At 38.6% G+C, this 20,538-nt stretch overlaps 1 long non-coding RNA gene across 2 annotated transcripts; it reads right to left on the bottom strand.

The window, feature by feature from the left end:
- Positions 1-2,362: 2,362 nt before the first annotated feature.
- LOC102471715 (uncharacterized) lies at positions 2,363-12,786 on the bottom strand. Of its 2 annotated transcripts, XR_337604.1 has the most exons (4): positions 12,589-12,786; positions 10,147-10,332; positions 3,996-4,200; positions 2,363-2,652 (listed from the first exon to the last, which is right to left on the bottom strand). It is a non-coding gene; the product is annotated as an uncharacterized LOC102471715 (long non-coding RNA). The 2 variants fall into 2 exon arrangements; XR_001369817.1 differs by lacking the exon at positions 2,363-2,652 and having other exon boundaries at positions 3,990-4,200.
- Between the last annotated feature and the right edge of the window lie 7,752 nt (positions 12,787-20,538).

Genomic DNA, 20,538 nt, shown 5'->3' with positions numbered 1-20,538 from the left:
AAAATAAATAGTAGTCTAAAAATGTAAAAATGGCAAGAGAAAAATGTCAAGTTACTTACAAAAGTTACCCCATTAGACTAACATCAGATCTCTCAACTAAAACAATATAGGCAAGGAAAAAAATAGGAAAATATTTAAAACTCTGGAAAAAATTATTCAACCCAAAATAGTATATCCAGATAGATCTTCAGAAAATACTTAAAATAATGCTACATCATGGAAAAAAAGGGAGATAAATACAAATGAGAATTCAAAACAACCTTAAAAAGAATATTAAATGACAGGGACAAGCCTACAAATATAGATAATAATGGTGAATGTTAATGGAGTAAATCCTTCAATTAAAAGACACAGATGAGCTAAATGGATTTAATAAAAAAAGAGGAACCCTCTATATGTTGCTTACAAAAAAACATAACTCATTGGGACCAGTAGTTAGCGTAATGGTTATGTTGCTGGACTCCCACATAGTCGACCGCGGTTCGAGTCCCGGACCTGGCGGCTTAAACTCACGCAGGGTGCGTGTGCGTGCGTGCCCAAGATCCCGAGAGGAGAATGAAGGAGAAGGGATTGTGGTGTGTCCATCCCCCTTGGGGGGTGATTTCTCGCTTTCTGTCTCTGTGTCTCTCTCTGTCTGTCTGGCGAGCACACATGCCCTATAGCAAAAACCTCTCCAAAATAAAAAAAAAGAAAGAAAGAAAGAAAAAAACATAACTCATTGACAAATACATATATAGACTGAAAGTAAAGCACTGAAAAAGGTAATTTCATGTAAACGGAAACTGAAAGAAGGCCAAAGTCATGATACTGATATAAGAAAAAATAGACTTAGAGATAAAAATGGTAAAAATAAGCAAAGAAGGATACTATATCATATGAAAAGAATCAATTAGCCAGGAAAATATAATAATTATAACTATGTACTTAACACTGGAGCACCCTAATACATTAAAAAAAAAAAGTTAGATCTAAACGGGGAGATCGACCGCAACATGATAATTTTGGGGGATTTTAGCACTGCATAGTCACTACTTGACAGAGACACAGGAACAAATTGATACCATAAACCAACTGGACCTGACAGAAATTTATAGAACAATTTGCTCAACAACTACAAAATACACATTTTTCTCATCCCTACATGGAACATTTTTCAAGACTGACCCCATAATAGGTGAAGAAAATAGTCTCTGCAAATTTACAAGTACAAAAACTTTATCCATAATCTTCTTTGACCGCAGTGAAATAAAACTTGAAACCAAGAACAGAAAGAGCTGTTGGAAAAGGCTCTTTAAGACTCTTTCCACAAAACCATGGAAAATTTAAAAACTTTACTCCTGAATGACTTCCTAACTACTGAAGAAATTAGACTGAAGTCATAAGATTTATTGAAATCAATGATAATGAATGCATGATCCTCATAATCTTTGGGACATAAACGGTCAGAAAGGGAAGTTTATAGCATTTAGTGCTCACACAAGAAAAAAATATAAAGGTGGCAAATTAACCTAAAGATGCACCTCAAAGAACTTGAAAACTGACAACAAAAAAACCCCACACAAATTAACAATTTTTGTTTGTCAATTAAAAAGCTGTTAAAGAAAAAATTTTAAATTCTCTTATTTTTTTTCTTTATCTTTATTTGATCCAATTTGAAATTAACATGGTTTGTTTGATAAGGGCCATGGATATCCAGTTTAAAATGAATTTATGAATAATGAAACCACTTGAGAATACAAAAATCACAAAGAGGCAAGCCTTTCCTCCTAAACCCAGAGAGCTCTCTGTATTTCACTCCTTTAAACCTTCCAAATAAAATGTCACAAAATAGATCTTTCAAGAGGATCTCACTGTCAAGAGGAACTAAGTTCATCAGGTATATGTCAATTGTCTTGCTACAGATTCTTGGCCTGATTCCCAACATCCACTTCTTCAGAGAAGAAACAGACACAATCCAGGTTATTCAGAGAGTCAAGACCCAAGAACTGACAGACAGAATAAGATATTAGTAATGATTATGGATGTGGTATTTTGCCCAGTCTAGTTATTACCACAAGAGCCTTCTGTATCTCTCAGTACTAGAAATAATCAGTTGGCCCAACCTTACAAATGCGATTAGCTAATGTCTTCTATTCTATAATTCTTGGTTTTAATGGAAAAATGGCTAGAAATTATTATTTTATCCAATTTTTGAAGCATATTTAGTGTAGTAATAAGAGCCATTTTACATCATGATAAGAGCTTGTCTTGTCACATCCAAAGGAAACCAACTGCTAGAGATCATCTGTTCTCGTTCCCATACCTTGTGAGATACTTGAAGCACTTTCACTACTCCTGCAGCCCATGCCTATCTTATGGGGATGTTGCTCAAAGGAAATCATACTTACTTTGCAATGCTTTCCTCTGGTCTCAGGGGAAGTGTGAATGGAAGTAGGAGGGCCCAACGGAGGGAGTCAATGAGAGCCACAGGTGGGGAAGAAGTTGTGCAAATTAATTGGATCTGACTCTACAGCTTGCTTGGTCTCCTAAGCCCAGGATGATAACGTGCCTCCTTCAGTGTTCTCAGGCTAAGCTCAGAAATGCTTCTTTATGAGTGAGACAATAAATTTAAGTTTTGTAGTCAGATAACTTCAGTCTGAATGCCAGCTCTTCCTGTGGGAGTTTAAAAAGTTATTTAGCATCTCTGAATTTCAATTATGCTCATCTGAAAATGTGCAAAATATTGGAACCTTTCTTTGTGGGCTTTTTGTATGGATTAAATGAAAATTTCTTAATGTTGAGTGCTAAATAAATCATTATTACTAGTTGCTGTGGACATTGTGGCTATCTTTCCATCATATATATCCCCTTCCCTTGGAAACTATCCTATTCTTGATTGGGTTTCCATACCTACCCCAAAAGGTGTTTGTGCTTTAGGTGAAGCTCTTAACACACTTGGCTTCTTGTTCTAGTCATTGGGCAGCTGGCTCAGGCCTAAACTAATCAGCCTTTTCCACCTGCTGGCCATGGTTATTTGCTCTTGGATGATTTTTTAAAGACTATAATTCATTCCAATGGGACTTGAGATATAGAAGACTTATGGGAAAGAAGTTTGCTTGCCTTTCTAAGAAGTTTCAGAGGCAGGTAGTGATATTATTATTTCTATTACTCTTATTACTGTGTATCACTATTTTAGGTTTTCTTAAATGTCCTGATATCTGTTTTTTTCCATTGTGACCCTGCTATAGAGGGAGGAGTCAGAGCTGCACACAGAATGGGCCACCAGTGTTTACTGAACTTCTCCATGAGTACAGGGCAGGGATAGGTTAGATGTTACCAAGATATTCTCCAGGTTAGGCCCTCTGAGATCAGGCCAAGGCTGAGTAACTTGTTGTCAGTCTAGTGTTTCAAAGGCTCAAGAGCCTTTTGAAAACTCTTCATGGGCTAACCTTATAGCCTAATGGTTAAGGGAGCCAGATTCCACATGACCAATCACAGTTGGAATTTCAACCCCAGTGGCTAGAATTACATACTGGGTGTATGTATATGCATTCCCACCATTTCAACAGGATTAGGAAGTGGAGAAGGGATTTTGGCATGACCATGCTCTATTAGGGATGGATGCTTTCTCCCCATCTGTCTGTCTGTGGTGAGCACATGTGTCCTCCAGCAATTAAAAAATAAGTGAAATGCTTCATGCATTTTTAAGGGCAGTAAGTTATATGACTAAAGGGGTTCTGAATATGTCACCTTGAAATACATTATTTTGGCTTGTTGAATTTTCTAAGCTAAAAACATATTGAGAACTTGCCAATGCAGGTTCTTCTCCTCCACTGGAACTCCATAAAATAAAAATTTCCCCTTGGTAAAAGAAAGCTACATTTATAAAAGAAATATTGAGTATTAAAGTTATGTATACCAGGAGAAAAGCTACCCAGAATCAATATTTACCACGTAAGAAACTTTTACCTACATAGCAAGGCAACCTTCATTTACATTACATGGTATTCACTCACTTTCTCATAATTTGTCTCTACCATCCTCTCAGACGTTCCAAGCTCCTTTCCTTTCTGTAGCTTAGGATGAGAAATCAATCTCTCATCTGGCCACTTGCCAGTCTCAGATGTTCAAGGAACTTCCGTGTATACATACATAATTAAGATGGGTTTTCTCCTGTTGGTCTGCCTTATGTTCATTTAATTTGTAGATTGGCCACAGAACCTAAAAGGGTAGAAGAAAGTTTTTTTGTTTTTTTTTTTTTTTTGAGAGGTTTTTGGTTTTTTGTTTGTTTGTTTGCTTGTTTTTCCTCTCTATATGACATTAATGATTCTGAAAAAGCAAATTCTTCAAGAGTCCTGTCTTTCTCCCCAAAACACGCTACTACAGAGGGAAATATTTTAACGGCTTTTGACAAGTTTCTAAGAGTAAAACTGATGGTAACTCTAAGAATACTGTTGTTCCAAATTTGCTATTTGAAACCTCATTGTAAGGGACTAATCCAGGCATCAGCAACCATGGCACCTGGGCTAATTATGAGACACAGACCAGTTTTCAATGTGGGGATGATCAGTTGTCCTCTGGCCCCTACTGCCTCACTTCCAGTCCCAGTCCAAAGTACCCTTTCATTGAGACAACCATCACCAGACAGTAGAAGAAGCAGATGACATGTCTCCAGCCTCATATTGGCTGGTTTATTTGCCTTTGGTAGACAATGTTAGCATGCCGGTTTTCTAAGATTGCCAACCTTTGCAGCAAAGCGTGGTACAGCTAACTGACATTTATGGCTTGTTTTGTTTGGTTCCTTGTAATGCCTATCTTTTTCTTTAGCTTAACTAAGTGGTAACCAAGGCTAATTTTTATTCTTGATGAACCAAAAATACCAGATTACAATTCACTGGCAAAAAGGAAGGCTTCAAAAGGTATTTAATCTTAGGGATAACATTTCAGTAGGGGCAGAAAAAGATGTAAACTAGTTTGATTTGCAACAGGCTTTCAGAAAATGCTGCATGAATTTTTAAGTACAAGAGGACAGAAACTTGTCTTTATGACTCAGCTGAAGGATAGCTCCTCATATCCCACTGGTTTCATTTGAAGCTCAGAAAAAAAGAACATTATCTACTAAATCATCAATATCACTGGTTCTAACACCTCGGGTTTCCATTGGAGACTGGGTCCTGGCATATAAACTTGTAACAAGCCTTAGACACAGGAAAGTGCCGGGGGGAATGACAGTAGAAAATAATCTCCCCCCACAACCCTCACATCCCCTTCCCCCATGACTTGGACAAGGAGAGAGTCTCTCTTTTGTTCTGATTTCTGAGTAATCCAGCTCAAACAGAAAAAAAGCCCTGGCTGATGACTTTCAGAAGCCCTAATGATCTGACAGAGGTTTGAGGAAATGACTGGCTCTGTGAGCAACATAACACACCTGTAGTCCATGTCACAGACAAGACTTAGTACCTGCCCTCAAGGCACTCATAACCTAAAAAGTGACTATGTATTGTTAAACCCATGTAGGAAATCAGAACAAATGATAAGCCAGGGAAGAAAGTGGAAGAGTTAAGATGAGTCACTCTTCATTAATCAGTATTGTTCCCACTTATTTCTATCCTTGACCCTCAGAGGCATTAAAGCACACAAGAATATTACATAAAGTTAATACCCAGGAGAACTGAGATCTGCTTTCCAGCTCTACTCTTCATAGCAGAAATAAATATTAGCCATCAATGCATGGATTTAGAGCACATAGTGTGTTTATAAAACACGATTCTCTGCTCAGGGTGGTGGGAAATGCATACTTAGTAGAGGCCCCTCATTTTAGGGAGAGGCCTCTACTACTCTAGGGTTAAATTAAAGTCTCAGTAGAGGTAATTCTAGACTACAGAAGAGGAACATTTTCAGTTAGGTGTTCTTTGATCATTCTCTCTGGTAATAGGTAACTTGGGCATGAGAAATGTTCCAAGACTAGGAGGTGCTTCAGGGTCCACGTCTGGCCACCTTAGCCAAGTCTGCTTTCATGTAGAATGTGTGCATCTCAGTGCTGTGAATGAACGTGTTCTGGTCCCCACTCCCTGCTGGAGGGAAAGGCCCTGGCCTCTACATCCCAAGGAGGCATGAATGTCTTTCTTCTTCTCAAATTGATGCAGTTTTGTCTTCTCCCAACTTTGAAGTTCCCTTACTCTTTTGGATACTTTTTTGCCATTGTTTTCATGAGCTTATGCCTTGAAAACAAGAGCTGAGTCTGGGTTTACCTGCCACGTAGGTTCCTACTTCTGACCTCACAATAAGAGTCTGGTCAGCATGAAACAAAAGGCTTAGATACCCTTTCAGTACAGAGAAGGGAAATTAAAATGTTAAAAGAAAAACCTTAGACAAATTAAATTTAACAGAGTTTAATTAAACAAAAAATGATTTGCTGCTTGGCCAGCCATAAATTCTACCCAGCAGAACGGTCAGGCAGCATTTAGTGAGGGAGAGTGGAAGTGAGGTACAGAGGTAGCTTGATTGGTTACAGCTAGCTGTTTGCGTTATTTGAATATAGACTGATTAATTGACTGACTGTGACTGACTGAAGCTCTGCTTCTGTGGTTGGCTGAGACTCAACTATTTGTTACAAAAGGATGCTCCTAAGTTAGACTTCCAATGAATTTACATACTTAGTTAAGTGGTAGTTTATGGCATAAAGACTCAGGTACAGAGACATCTTCAGGTCAAACTTAGCTTAATTTAACAGTAACAGCACTGGTGAGAATGAAACATGAATTAAATTCTCAACATTGTCCTGTCAAACAATGGTGTGGGTGGCATAATAAATGTAATGATCTGTTCGTGTTCCACATATGAGTTTCAAATTTGTATAAAAGCAGGATAAAAGAAACCCATATTCTTTTTTTCAGAGATTCAGGGCTGTCATCAATAGGAGAAGTCTTTAAAAAGTTCATGAAAAATGTGTATTCTGAAAATATGTATCAATTTCAATTTTTTTCACCAAAATAAACTTGTACTTAATTCTATTTTTCATGAAATTTGTGAAGCCTCCCCCCCCCCTTATATGTATTCTTGATTTCTTTCTTGGTTGTGGGGCTGTTAAGTTAGCTGGAAGTCTGTATACTTTTAAGTAAGATGACTTGTCCCAGCTTCTTTTGAAGGAAAATATGGCATTGTGGCCATGTTTTGGATGATGGGAGGTAGTAGAAATGTATGTAAGTTGCCCTAAAGAGAAAGGGGTGTATCCTTTTTGTCTCTCCTCCAGGGTCATGAGATAGACACTACATGTTGAGAATAAAGATGCAGAAGACAAATTTCTGAGCCTCACAGCCAGCCCTGCAGTACCTGCCTTCAGACTTCTTCCTAAGAAATTATCTCTTTTTAAAAATTGTTTTTAAAGAACTGTTCAGTTAACATTATTTATTCATTAGTTTTATTATTTTAAAAATTTGCTACAGTGCATGCATGCTCACGAGAGAGAGTCAGAGAGAGAAAGGGAAGTGAGAAAGCAAGCCAGGAGGTCTGGGACTTGAACCATGATCAATCATGTGGGAGTCTAACACCTAAATCACCATACCACCTGCTGGCTCTCCTTTATAACACTTTTTAATTTGCTAGAGGGAATGTGCACTTGCTAGAGAGAGAAAGGAGAGGGACATTCACGAAGAATGGTCATGCCACAATCCTTTCTTCGCCATTTTCTCTCATTTTGGGATTTTGACACATGTGCACATACACCCCACATATTTTTCAAGCCACTGGGTTCAGACTTGAACAGCACTGTCAGGCATGTATGGCATACCATGGGTGTTGTGAGAAAGTCATGACGGTCCAATATTAGCATCAGGACTAGGAGTGGTGCCCTGTAAAGGGAGACTAGGCAACATGTCATAACATAGGTAACTCTCACAGATGTGTGAAGAAGTCTTCTAAGGCAGCAGGAGGCAGTGCCAATCATTGGCAAAACATCGGTGGCATTAGGAGCAATGGGAAGTACCCTGTCACTAGCACCATGAACAGTAGGAGATTCAGCAGCAAATACCTGCAGAGAAGAGATGGATGAGAAATACTGCGGATGCTACAGTGCTGAGAGGATTTATCATCTTGAAACATTTCAAATGTCTCTTAGAGTTCTTCAGAAATATTTTAGGATGGTTAGGAAATTTTTCAAAAGATTTAAGATCCTATAATATTCAGTGAGTTTCAGAGCTGGATAAACAATTTATTCTATTAATATGACTCCTTTATACTGTGAGGTGTGTGTAGCCAAGGGAAAACAGGTTGTGTTTGCTTGAAGCCTCTTTAGAGGTCACTATCACTGTTTTTCACTGTGCAAAATCCATTTTTACCAAAATTTTCTTCAGACAGGCTAAAATGGCCCTTCCCAATAACCAGCTAAAGTTATTTTAAATGGGATAATAGTGATTTACTTTCAAGAAACTAAAGTTTCCTGTATAGACTGTGTAGGAAGTAACAAGTAGGTGATGATGCTGGCATACCTATTCTATTAGAAACGGGGAAAAACTCTCCAAGGACAAAAATTCTTTTACATTTGAAAGATAACAAAAAACAGAACAGAATGTAGGTAGCTAGCCAATAAAATAAGTATATTTATTTAAAAGGAGGCCCTTGAAAATAAAGTTTTCTAATTTGGTTCAAGAATAAGACCTTGACTTCTACCTTCTGTAGAAACATCACGTAATGTGAGGTTCAGCCCTTCTCCAGACATTGTGTATCACGCAGTAAAGAGCTGCCCATGTCCATTCATGTACACATTCATTACAGCAAACATTATTTAATCATCTGCCATATCTTAGGAGCTAAAATAGGTGTCATTTGAAAGTTGAGAGAATTCAAAATTTGCTAAAATATAAATGCTGTCCTTGAAGAACTTAAATCCCACGTAATGAGTAGGGAGGGAGACAAGCACACATAAATAAATCACCACAATATCATATAATAAATACGTCTTAATGACCATGGTGGTACAGGCATAACAACTCCTATGGGGAGCACGTGACATGCAGGGATCAACAACCTTTGAGTTTGGTCATGAACAATGACTTTCTTAAAGGTAGATATGTCAGGTAGAAGATTTCATAATAGGCCTTAAAAATTTTAGGAGCATGAGAGATACTGGGTCTTTGGGAAAGTCATGGACATTTTTGTATAGAAAAACATAGGAAAAAATGCATCATGACTTTCCTGATGATCTAATAGCTTGATGCAGCTGGAGCGAAAGAAGCATGACTGGAGACTGAGATAAGTGAGGCCAGAAGAACAGGTCAGAGCCAGCCTGAAGGACACTGTGTGCCATGCTAAGGTATGCGGACTCAAGCTTTTAGTAGAAGTGACTCATCAAAGGGTTCTAGGTAGCAGAATGATATGATCAAATGGGATTAAATTGGCAACTTTTCAATCAATAGTTACTGAGCTTCTATTCAGTGATGAACACTGTTCTAGGACTAAGAGGAAGAACATACCCCAGGGAACTTAGAGTTCCATGGCAGAGGCAGCCAAATAAACATATTGACATAATGGATAGGATGTGTTGTGCTTAACTCGGTCTATCAGGTTGGGAAGAGGTGCCTCGGTGACCTAACTAAACGATCTTAAAGGACTCATCTAACCAAATGTGTTTCCCATTGATTTTGAATCTCATGGACTTTTAGAAATGTTCCTAGAGCATAGGAAACGGCATAGAAGTATTTGTTTAAATATTTTGTCTATTAACATTTAAAATAATGTGCATTTAAAATGTGCATGTGTGTGTGAGAGAAAGAGAAACAGAAAAACCTTCTAAGGAAGTCTGGTTATTTTGCAATCCTTTTCCTGCCAATTTCCTATCCTATCAGGATCCTGGATGTGTACATGCATAGAGTATGTTTTCAAGCTTCTGGCATGTGGACTCAAACCCTGGACAGCCATGTGGGTTTCAGCATTCTCTGCATTGTTCTTAACTGCTGCTCTACAGGGAGCTGGCTCCTAAATATACATTTTTAAGTGCGAGAAAAAGACTTAATCTGCTTTGTTCAGTGTCTGAAGCAGTATATTTTGTTATGCTATTGCAATGAGAAGATGACAAAGACTGAATGAATATGTGTATTTAGCATCTGTGTTTTCTTTCTTGGTTATGCAGGAAACATGCATGTGCACATACATACACACATACATACATACATGTAGAATCAGGTTTAGTAGAGGTAAAGAGTTCCTTTTGGATGTGATGATCTGAGGCTCCCAGGGACATCTGAGTGTACATGTTCACAGGACTGTTGGAAATACAAGCTTGGACTGAAGAAGGAAGCAGTGGGTGCCGTAGAAAGATGCCAGATTGAGCACATCCTCCATTATAACTTCCAACCTCTAGAAATAGCAGAAGAAAATGCAAAGTAAAATAAACTCAAATCAGTGCAAAGAAACAGGATGGGAGACCCTAAGAGATTAAGAAATCATGAGAAATCAGAAAGGTAAAAGTAGATGGATTGGAATGAAGACAATCATAGCCAAGCTAAAAGTCAGGCAAATGTGGGAATGTTTTGAGGGGGCTTTGAGTACAGACCAGGCAAGAATTGAGACCAAGAAAGTTTCCTGGACATCTGTGATAATCTGGGTATCATACAAATAGCCAAATGATTGGGCCATTTTTTTTTTAAACAATTTGGCATAAAAAGATTCATATAATGCAGTGAGATAAGATTCAAATAAATAGTGTCCCCAACTGGACTGGTGTGAAATGAATTCATGTTGGAAAATTCACTTTACAAGCTAAGTGATGTATTGTAATTAAATGTATGAAAGAAATTAAAATAAAATATATTAAAAATAAATAAGCAAAAAGAGACAAAATAAGGATTAGAAAATAAGGATTAGAAAGTAAGATAAAAATAAGGATTAGAAAGTAAGCATGCAGTATATTAAACATTGTACCATGAGGAACCAGCAGATGGTGTAATGGTTAGGTACCTGGACTCCCATGTAGTCAATTGTGGATCGAGTTCCAGGTCTGGCAGCTTAAAACTTATGCTGCCGTGTGTGTGTGTGCCCAAAATCTGGAGAGAAGACTGGAGGAGAAGGGATTGCAGCATGGCCATACCTCCAAGGGGGTGATTTCTTGCTTTCTGTCTGTCTCTCTGGCGAGCCTACATGCCCGGCAGGAAAAAAAAAAAACTCTCAGAAAAACAAAAACAAAAAACAAAAACAAAAATTACACCATGAAATCCTATGAACTTGCCAAATGGAGGGAGATTACCTTTTGCTGTAAGCTTTCAATCAAAGAGAAATGACAAATAGAATCTTTTTATGTAACTATGATCATCCAATGGACTATAAACAAGATATCCCATAGGATATCAGTTAGGTAACTAATACCCTTTAATACCTCCATTTTCTTTTCAGCTAGCTTGTTTGGATTCTGTTCTCTGCAACTAAGAATGACAGCGATACAAAAGATGTAGAGGATAAAAAGGTCAGGGTTTGAGGTTCATGAGGACATTAACCTATCATCAAATGCCAGCTAAAATGTATAAGTATAGATTCAATAATCATGCTTGAGACTAGACTGTTTTTGGTTTTAGAATATTTGCATATGCATAATGAAATGTCCTGGGGATAGAGCCCAAGTTCAAACATGAAATTCATTTATGTTTTGTATACATCATATATACATAACCTAAGATAATTTTCTACAGTACTTTTGCTCATAGCATTTTGATTGTAATCTGTCATACAAGGTCAAGTGTGGAATTTTGCAATCGTGTCAATTCAAAAGTTTCAAATTTTGGAGCACTTTGGACTTCGTACTCTTGGATTAGGAATGCTCAGCCTATACTAGAAATACATGCTGTTGCCCTGGTATTATTAAACATAGTTCTTTATTATGGTTATTTCCTTAGTTAGGTCTGGAGCACCCCAGAAAGAAGGACTTCATCTTCTCATCAGAGTGTAGTATTTCACTGGGCTCTGTCATCAGATTGCCTGATTTGTCTCCTGGTTTCACCAGTTTATAGCTGTGTAACCTTGGGTAAGGCTCTTCATGTCTATGTGTCTCAGTTTCTTTGTTAATAGAATAGGGATAGTATTTGCATCTAAGTATTGTTCAGCTTCAATGAGATAATGTCAATAAAGGGCTTATCATAATCTCTGTCATGTGATAAGTACTTAATAAAGACTAGCTGTCATTATTATATATCATATATATAATATACCATGTGGATGTTATAACAGTGACAGCTGACCAATGTGAACAAAGGAGTGAAGGAGTGAATGGAAATCACCTCTAACCCTATAGTGCTTCAGTAGCTGATGGCACACACCTACCTGATTCTCTGAACTGTGGGTTTTTTCTTTTTTTGAGAGATTTTTGGTGTAGGGTGTGTGCACTCACTGGAGAGACAGAAATACAGAACATGTGCTCCTGGAGAAACAGAGAGATAGAAATTGAGAAATCAGCCCCTAGGGGGAATGGCCACACCACAATCCCTTTTCTTCCATTCTCCTCTTCAGATTTTGGGCACAAATGCACATGCACCCAACTTGAGTTTTGAACCTCCAGATCCAGGACTTGAACCATGGTCAGTCATGTGGGAGTCCAGTGCCTTAACCACTATACCTCCTGCTTACCCTTGAGCTGTGGAGATTTTCCCTGAAGATTTTTTCTGGCATCAGTAGAGCAATGGTGAGCATAGACATTTCAGAGTTGCAGCTTGCTTTAGCATCTCCCAGCCTTCTTACTCAATTCATCCTCAGCCAATGCTCTTTGCCAGTATCATTTATATATCTTCCTTCCCTAATCTCCTCTGTATCTGATTTCACATGGAAATAATCACAGGCAGTGTGTTTATGCAGATCTCCATGGCAACAATCCATTCTCTGGTCTCCACAGTGACACTTGCAAACACTTATAACCTCTCAAATTCATTTTGTTTGTTTATTTGAAATGTGTACTGATTTGATTTATCAGCCTAAGCCACTCACAGCAACATAAATCTACTTCTTTCCAAGATTAAAAAAGAAAGGAGGGACAGGAGAGCAAATAAAGTGAAATAATATTTAAAGCATATCTTACATAGGAGTAATTCTCTAAAATTTTTACTGGGAAACTGAAGCCACGTACGAATTGTCTTTTAACAGAACAACTAGATTTTTGGTATAAAACAAAGATATGTGAGACAAACTATATTAGACTAGTAATCAAAAGATATGAAATCTACACTGAATTTTAGGATTCCCAACCATCTCAAGACTTTCTTGGCATGGGAGACTTTCAGTGCTCAAACCAGAACAGACCTGAGAAAATCAAGGTGGTTGGTCACATAGTGTGTGAACTTGAAGAAGTTGATACTTCTGTCCCTGTCTTCTTCATGCCATTAAAGGGCTGAAGAAGGTCACTGCTGTGGTCCCTTCCAGATCAAATGCTTTGTTGTACAAATAGAGCTAGTTTTTTTCTCTAGGAGTTTCTTAGGTCACTGTGAGGCTGACATGTTGTATTTACTCCCCAAGTTAAACTGCATCTAGAAAGTAAAAGTGCTTTTCTTTTCAAGCTCACTGTACTTAAATGTGATAGGCCTATTGTCAAGTAGTGAACTCTAGCCAACTGTGTTAATTCTTGGTTCTTTTCCAACACTGTCAACAAATTAAAAAATTATTGCATTTCTTCAAAACAAAACAAAACAAAACAATATAGTTATTTAGGAGACATCATCATGCCACTGTAAAACATTTCTGATCACCATTAAGAACAACTGGTGTGTAGAATTCTGCACTCTCCCAATTCTGTATGAAAAATGAGAATGATGGGAACCAGCAGTTAGCATAATGGCTATGTCGCTGGACTCCCACATAGTCGACCGTGGTTCGCGTCCCAGACCCGGTGGCTTAAAACTCACGCCGGGTGCGTGTGCGTGTGTGCCCAAGATCCCGAGAGGAGAATGGAGGAGAAGGGATTGTGGCGTGACCATCCCCCCTGGGGGGTGATTTCTCGCTTTCTGTCTCTCTGTCTCTCTCTGTCTGTCTGGCGAGCGCACGCGCCCTATAGCAAAAATCTCTCCAAAAAAAAAAAAGAAAGAAAAATGAGAATGAATGTTAAAATAGTGATCTCCAACTCCTGGTCAGTGGCCTGTTAGGAACTGGGCTACACAGCGGGAGGTAAGTTGCAGCCAAGTGAGGAAAGTTTCCTCTATAGTTACAGTCACTCCTCATTAGGCTTATTACCACCTGAGTTCTACCTCCTGTGAGATCAGTGGTGGCATTAGACTCTCATAGGAGCACAAACTCTCTATTGAACTGCACATGCAAGAGCTCTAGGTTGCCTGCTCTCATAAAATGTTCTCTTCTCTCGCTGTTCATCTGTGGAAAAAAAAATTGTCTTCCATGAAACTAATCCCAGGTGTCAAAAATGTTTGTAATTGCCATGTTAAAAGATGTATCAACACACCTCTTTGCAGCACAGTAAGAGAAAACTTTTTGCATAGCATGCTGAAAACATGAGGCGTTCTTCCAAGCAAGCATGAGTTTTATTTTCATGTGACTGGAAGGCTCACCATTTTATTCAGGAGTGTAGGAGATCAGGTGAGCTGAGTGGAGATATTTTGAACAGAGAAGCATATTGGTTTTTCCCTTTCAGTTCACAGCATTTGTATGCCCCTTGCAACAATTTCTACTTGAAAAAATATCATTGCTATTTAAAAAATATGCAAGTGCTTTTATTGAAAGAAGATGTGCAAGATTATTTTGGTTTCCTAACACACCATGTAAAGAGGGCACCATGTATATATATCCTTTTCTTCAAAGATAATTGTTTTGCAGCATGTTAATCTGATGAAAAGTCACCATTGATGTGTATATTGCATTTGTCTACCTGTTTATCTATTGTTACCTATGCATCTACCTATTTATCTGCATAGGAATTCTTTAAAAGCATTGTGGCACAGGAACCTTGAAAATATTATTTATAAACAACAATCATGTAGAGAAAGATTTTTTTAAAGATACCCCTTAATTTTATGATCTTAGAAATCCTTTGGACTTACCCATGTTCTTTATTCTAATCTTGTTTCCTCTAAAATGGCTTAAAACTTAATTTTACTGATTTTTATTCATTGCTATAAAATTAACCCTTCCTCATTCTTTTCTGTATCAGGATAGACTTTCCTGTTGTTTTTGAGTCTTTATACCTTTTCATTACTTCCCTTGAAGGAGAGGGAACATCTTTTGGAATTTGTGTACATTGGAATTACATTATATGAGAAAGAATCGATAATAGCAAAAGACAGGTTTGTTTGTCTTATAGGTGCTTCACAATGAAGAATTCAAGGATCTGTATTTGTTTTCTTGAGCTAGAAAAAGCAAATCCCTTGTTGACCTTGATCACAAGTGGCAGCACTGTTAGCCAGAGGAAACGGCAGAGAGGTGCAAAGGGGAAAAGAACTTTCTAGTGTACATCCTTGATCAGTTCTGCTTGATCCAAAAGGTAACCTCCATGGGAATAACAAATATTTTGGGTCATCCTCTGAACTTTATGCATGGTTATGCTCACTTATAAATATATTTGGGTTTGAGACCAGCAGTTAGCGTAATGGCTATGTCGCTGGACTCCCATGTAGTTGACCGTGGTTCGTGTCCCAGACCCGGTGGCTTAAAACTCACGCTGGGCATGTGTGCGTGTGTGCCCAAGATCCCGAGAGGAGAATGGAGGAGAAGGGATTGCAGCATGGCCATCCCCCCTGGGGGGTGATTTCTCGCTTTCTGTCTCTCTGTCTCTCTCTGTCTGTCTGGTGAGTGCACGCGCCCTATAGCAAAAACCTCTCCAAAAAAAGGAAAAAAAATATATATATTTGGGTTCATTTTTGATCTGGATAATACCATCCAGATTGGGAGTGGGGGGTGGGCATTAGTGAATTACAGTACTGGAACTGGCCATGCCAAATGAACTAAGTCAAGGTCATTCTACTACTGCAGAAAAATAATGTTCAGACACAATCTGAACTGTTGGAGCACTTAGTATATCTTCTTATGAGGAGGAAACCTTTAAGGGGACAGTGTGGGGCTATAAGATGAGAGACCAGATAATGCCTTAGGAGAAATCTGGAAGTTGGCTTTAGCAGGAGAACTTATCAGTATGATCCCTCCAGAGGTTTTTATACAATTGATACTGAAGTGTGGACCACGTGTGGTCCAATAAAGAATTTAAGAAAGGTTAAAAAGGTTAAATTGGTCTCAAGGTATGCTGTACATAGTGTAAATGGAATGTTGGGATTGGTGAGAGGACCCTATCAACAATAACCCTGGTCTCACATCTCCAGCACACATACTGCCATGATCCCAGTTCAAGAAATAGATAACCAGAGAAGATTCTTTTCCAGAGCAGCAGGTCTCAGAGAGCACAGCTGATGGTATTTGTGGAGGCTGGCTATGAACCACCAAGGAAGAATTTCAACAGTTTATTGAACTTATTTAGAAATGCTAGAGGGATGGACTATCCCAGAGTAGATGTGGTCCAATAAAGAATTTAAGAAAGGTTAAAAAGGTTAAATTGGTCTCAAGGTATGCTGTACATAGTGTAAATGGAATGTTGGGATTGGTGAGAGGACCCTATCAACAATAACCCTGGTCTCACATCTCCAGCACACATACTGCCATGATCCCAGTTCAAGAAATAGATAACCAGAGAAGATTGGTCTGTAGTAAAAGCTCAGCAGGAGAGTACGCACTGGGTGGTTTGCTGGCACCAGGGCTCCAATCTTTGACAGAGAAATGATTTTCAAGGAAGCATGCAATAAACACATGGCCTGCAAAGAGAAGATAGAAGACTTTGAGTTTCGTTTTCTGAAACAAGATTCAAGGTTTCTTCAAACTTTGTTGGCAGAAGTCATAAAGGGCTGGGACCTACTGGTGGGGGCCAATCTCTCCATAAAGAGGGACAAAGTAATAAAAATATTCCTGCTTTCTCCCTTATCTTGCTCTGAAGTGTACAAATTATTAGCTAAGTCTCGCTGGGAGACAGAAGACAGTGGAGCCTGGGAAATGTCATCCCTGCAATACAGAGCAGAGCTGAACAGGGCAGGAGTAGGTCTCAGAGAAGGAGAAGTACTACCTACATCTTAAACAAACCAAGGGGCTTACTTTCCCTCTCACTTAAGAAGCCTGGAAGGAGGCCAGTGCAGTGTCTTCAAGGTATTAGCAGAAAGCCCAACTTCTGTCTTTCTGCCCTACCAGTCTCATTCATAGCTTGTACTGTCAAGGTCAGTATATGGTCTAACATGGCTATGTTATTCCAGTTGTCACATTCATTTTCCAAGGAGGAAATAGGATTAGACGGACAGGACACAAAGAACTTTCTAGAACCCTTGCCCCAACACTACCACTTAAATCTAATTAGCTATTCCTACAACAAAATAAGCTTAATAGTGTTATTTTTCAGCTGGGAAAATTGCCCTGGGTTTCTGCCTTTAAGGGAAGGGAAGATTGGGTATTGGGTATGATACAGGCAATCTCTGTCAAAGAAGAAGAGATATACTGGCATTTATAAGTGAACAGAAACATGATAGGATGGCCAGGAAGCATCTCAAACATAAGCCCAAGTCTCATGATACAGAAGGACCCAAGGCAGAAGGAGGTGTATGAGTGCTAGGTTAGGGGCAGGGGCTCCTACTTTATATAACTCTGTTCAAATTTGAATGGAAACCTGCAGGAAGTATTGAGATTTGAATTCAACATTTTTTTTTAAAGTTTATTTATTTATTTACAGAGAGAAAGAGAGAGAAAAGAGATCCTTGACAAGGTGTCATCATGCCTCAATACTGCCCCCATCTTCCAGTCAACCTGGACCACAAGTGCATCTGTGGACACTCTGATGTGCTCAGAGTGACCTGGTATCTGAACCCCAGTCTCTGGTGTTGCACATTGGTGCCCTACTCTCTGTGTCATTGTGTCTGGACTTGAGTTCGGTTTCAATCAACTACAAGTAAGGTTGGGTTTTCACTCTAGGATACTCTTTGTATATGTAAAAGGGATGTTATCATTCATTCACTTACTATTTGAGCAAAATAATTGAGCAGGCTCTGCCCTAGGTGCTGGATACCATGCTGAACAGACAGATTCATGCTCTCATCCAGATTATGCTACTTTTTGCAGGTTTCTTAATGTCTCACCCAAAGCTCAAAACAAATAACCTGTGAGTTATTTATTTGAGTTATGCAAGGCTTATTTGTCTCACGGAACGTTAACTAGGGCTGTATGAAGAAAAGAACAAACTAATAGATATCTGTTATGTGCCCCTAAAAACTCCTGTCTCTAATACCTTGAACTGGAACCCAATTTGGAAATAGGGTTAAGGTAGGTAGTTAAGATGGAGTAGGGTGGAACTGTAATTTGACATGGCTGGTGTCCTTACAGGAAGAGAAGAAGTGTTTACCCAAACACTTGAAGGGAAAGTACTATGTGGAGGCACAGAAGGACTGAGGCAGCTGCAAGCCAAGGCACAGCAAGTGCTGTTGGCCATCAATAGAAGCTAGGAAGAGCAAGAAAGGATTCTACCCAGAGTCTTGAAGCATGTCCTGCTGACATCTTGATTTGTTTCTGCCTCTAGAGGATTCCAGCCTGTAGAACTGTGAGAGAATAAATTTCTCTTGTTTTAAACATTTTGTTTTGACACCTCTAAAAATCTAATAGTTAACATTTTTTTTTTAAATCAGGACTTCATACATAAAAATTCAGATTTGGTTTTGGAAGAGACCAGATCTGACAACACTGGACACGAGTCTCACATGACAACAAAGATAGACCTAATAAGTACTACATTTTCTAGTCCTAACAGTTGATTGGCTTACTTTTCTGTGAGTCTTACATAGATTTGTAATTATATCCTGATACCTTTAGATTTATTTTCTGCTTCTGGCCATAGCCCTACCCTATGGACTTGATCAGTGAATTCCATGTTGTAGAAATGGCAACAGGTCTTGGGCTAGCCCTGCAGCACATGGACACACACCTGTGCATTGAGAGTTGGATCCCACATGGCCAATTGCAGTTCCAATCCCACCCCAGCAACTAGAAAAACATGCTATGTGCATCTCTGTGTGCATGCTCAAAATCCTGATGAGAAGGAAAAATGGAGGGAAAAGGATTGTTGTATGATCACATCCCTTTTGGGGATGCCCTTTCTCTCTTTCTCTTTCTCTCTCAGTCAAGTTAAAAAAAAAAAGGCAACACATCTTTACCCATATTTCAGTGGATATGTACCTGTTGATTCTGTTTAGCATTGCTGTCTCACATTCTATTCCCTGCATTAATTTTCTCCATAGCACCTATCTATTCATCAATCTATCAATCAACTAATTCACCCATCCATTTCTTCTCTATATTTTTCTATTTTAACTTTTTTACTTTTAATTGTCTGTCCTTCTAGGTTAAAGATTCCCAATGAGCAAGCCTTTGTTTTGTTCAAAGGCACTCAAGTGCCTAAAGTAGGGCTCACTTATGAATACAGATGCTGTGAGATGCAAAAACTTCAGGAAAGCCTAGAAGTCGGCTAAATCTCACTCTAGGAATAGGATATCATTTGGGTACATAAAAGAATATAATTCACAGGGCCAGCAGGTGATGTGGTGGTTAAGGGCAGTGGACTTCTACATGGCCATCTGCAGTTCGAGTCCCAGACTAGGTGGCTTGCTTTCTAGCTTTCTGTTTCTCTCTTCTCTCTCTCACTCTGTTCCTCTCTGGTCAAATTAAAATAAATAAATAAAGTTAAAATAATTCTATTTTAAAAAGAATATAATTTACACATTCGTTCATTTGTTCATTTATTATTTCAGAAATTAATTGAATAGAGTGGGCACTGAGTTCTAGAAACCCACCACACTGAATAGACAGATTCATGCCTGCTCTCATCAAGATTATGCTACCTTTTATAGGTTCCTTAATCCCTGGACCAAAGCTCAAAAGCAAATAACTCATGAGTCACATACATGACTTATGTTTCCTACAGAATGTTAGCTTGGGCAGTATGAAAAAAAGTACGAACTAATTGATAGCAGTTATGAGTTGAATCGTGTCCTAAAAATCCCTCATTTTTTTTTTTTTTTTAAGTCTCAAGAGAATTAGCCAGGCTTAGAGAAGGGGCATAACTTCACAAAGGTCATACAACCCATTAGTAGCCGAGTGAATCAGGGTCAGGACCCAGGTTCAGTCCCTAGTCCTATGGTTCTTCTGTGGTTCCAGGCCGCTTCTCTGCTACAGCATTAGGATCTTAAGTACAGAAGTGTCAAATGTTAATAGAGAAATAGCAGTTTGTATGTTTTCTAATTACTTACCTGCTAAATGCTTTCAGAACAAAAGTGAAAAAAATCTTAGTTTATGTTCCTTATATCTGAAAATATGACAAGAGATTTATTGCCTTTTTTATGATTGTTCATACTCAGGATTTAACTATTGTGGTTTAGTAAATAGGGTTTTGAGTTCAGCTCAGAACATAACTGGATCTTGATAGCCATTTTCTGGGTCTCTTTTTAATGAGGTAGAAAAAAGCAACAGCAAGTCCAAACAAACAAAAACCCAACTACCTCGTACCACATA

Source organism: Tupaia chinensis, unplaced genomic scaffold, assembly GCF_000334495.1.
Source record: "Tupaia chinensis unplaced genomic scaffold, TupChi_1.0 Scaffold147554_1, whole genome shotgun sequence".
NCBI lineage: Eukaryota > Metazoa > Chordata > Mammalia > Scandentia > Tupaiidae > Tupaia > Tupaia belangeri.
Note: the sequence above shows the minus strand (reverse complement) of the source record. Positions and strands in the feature narration are given on the sequence as shown.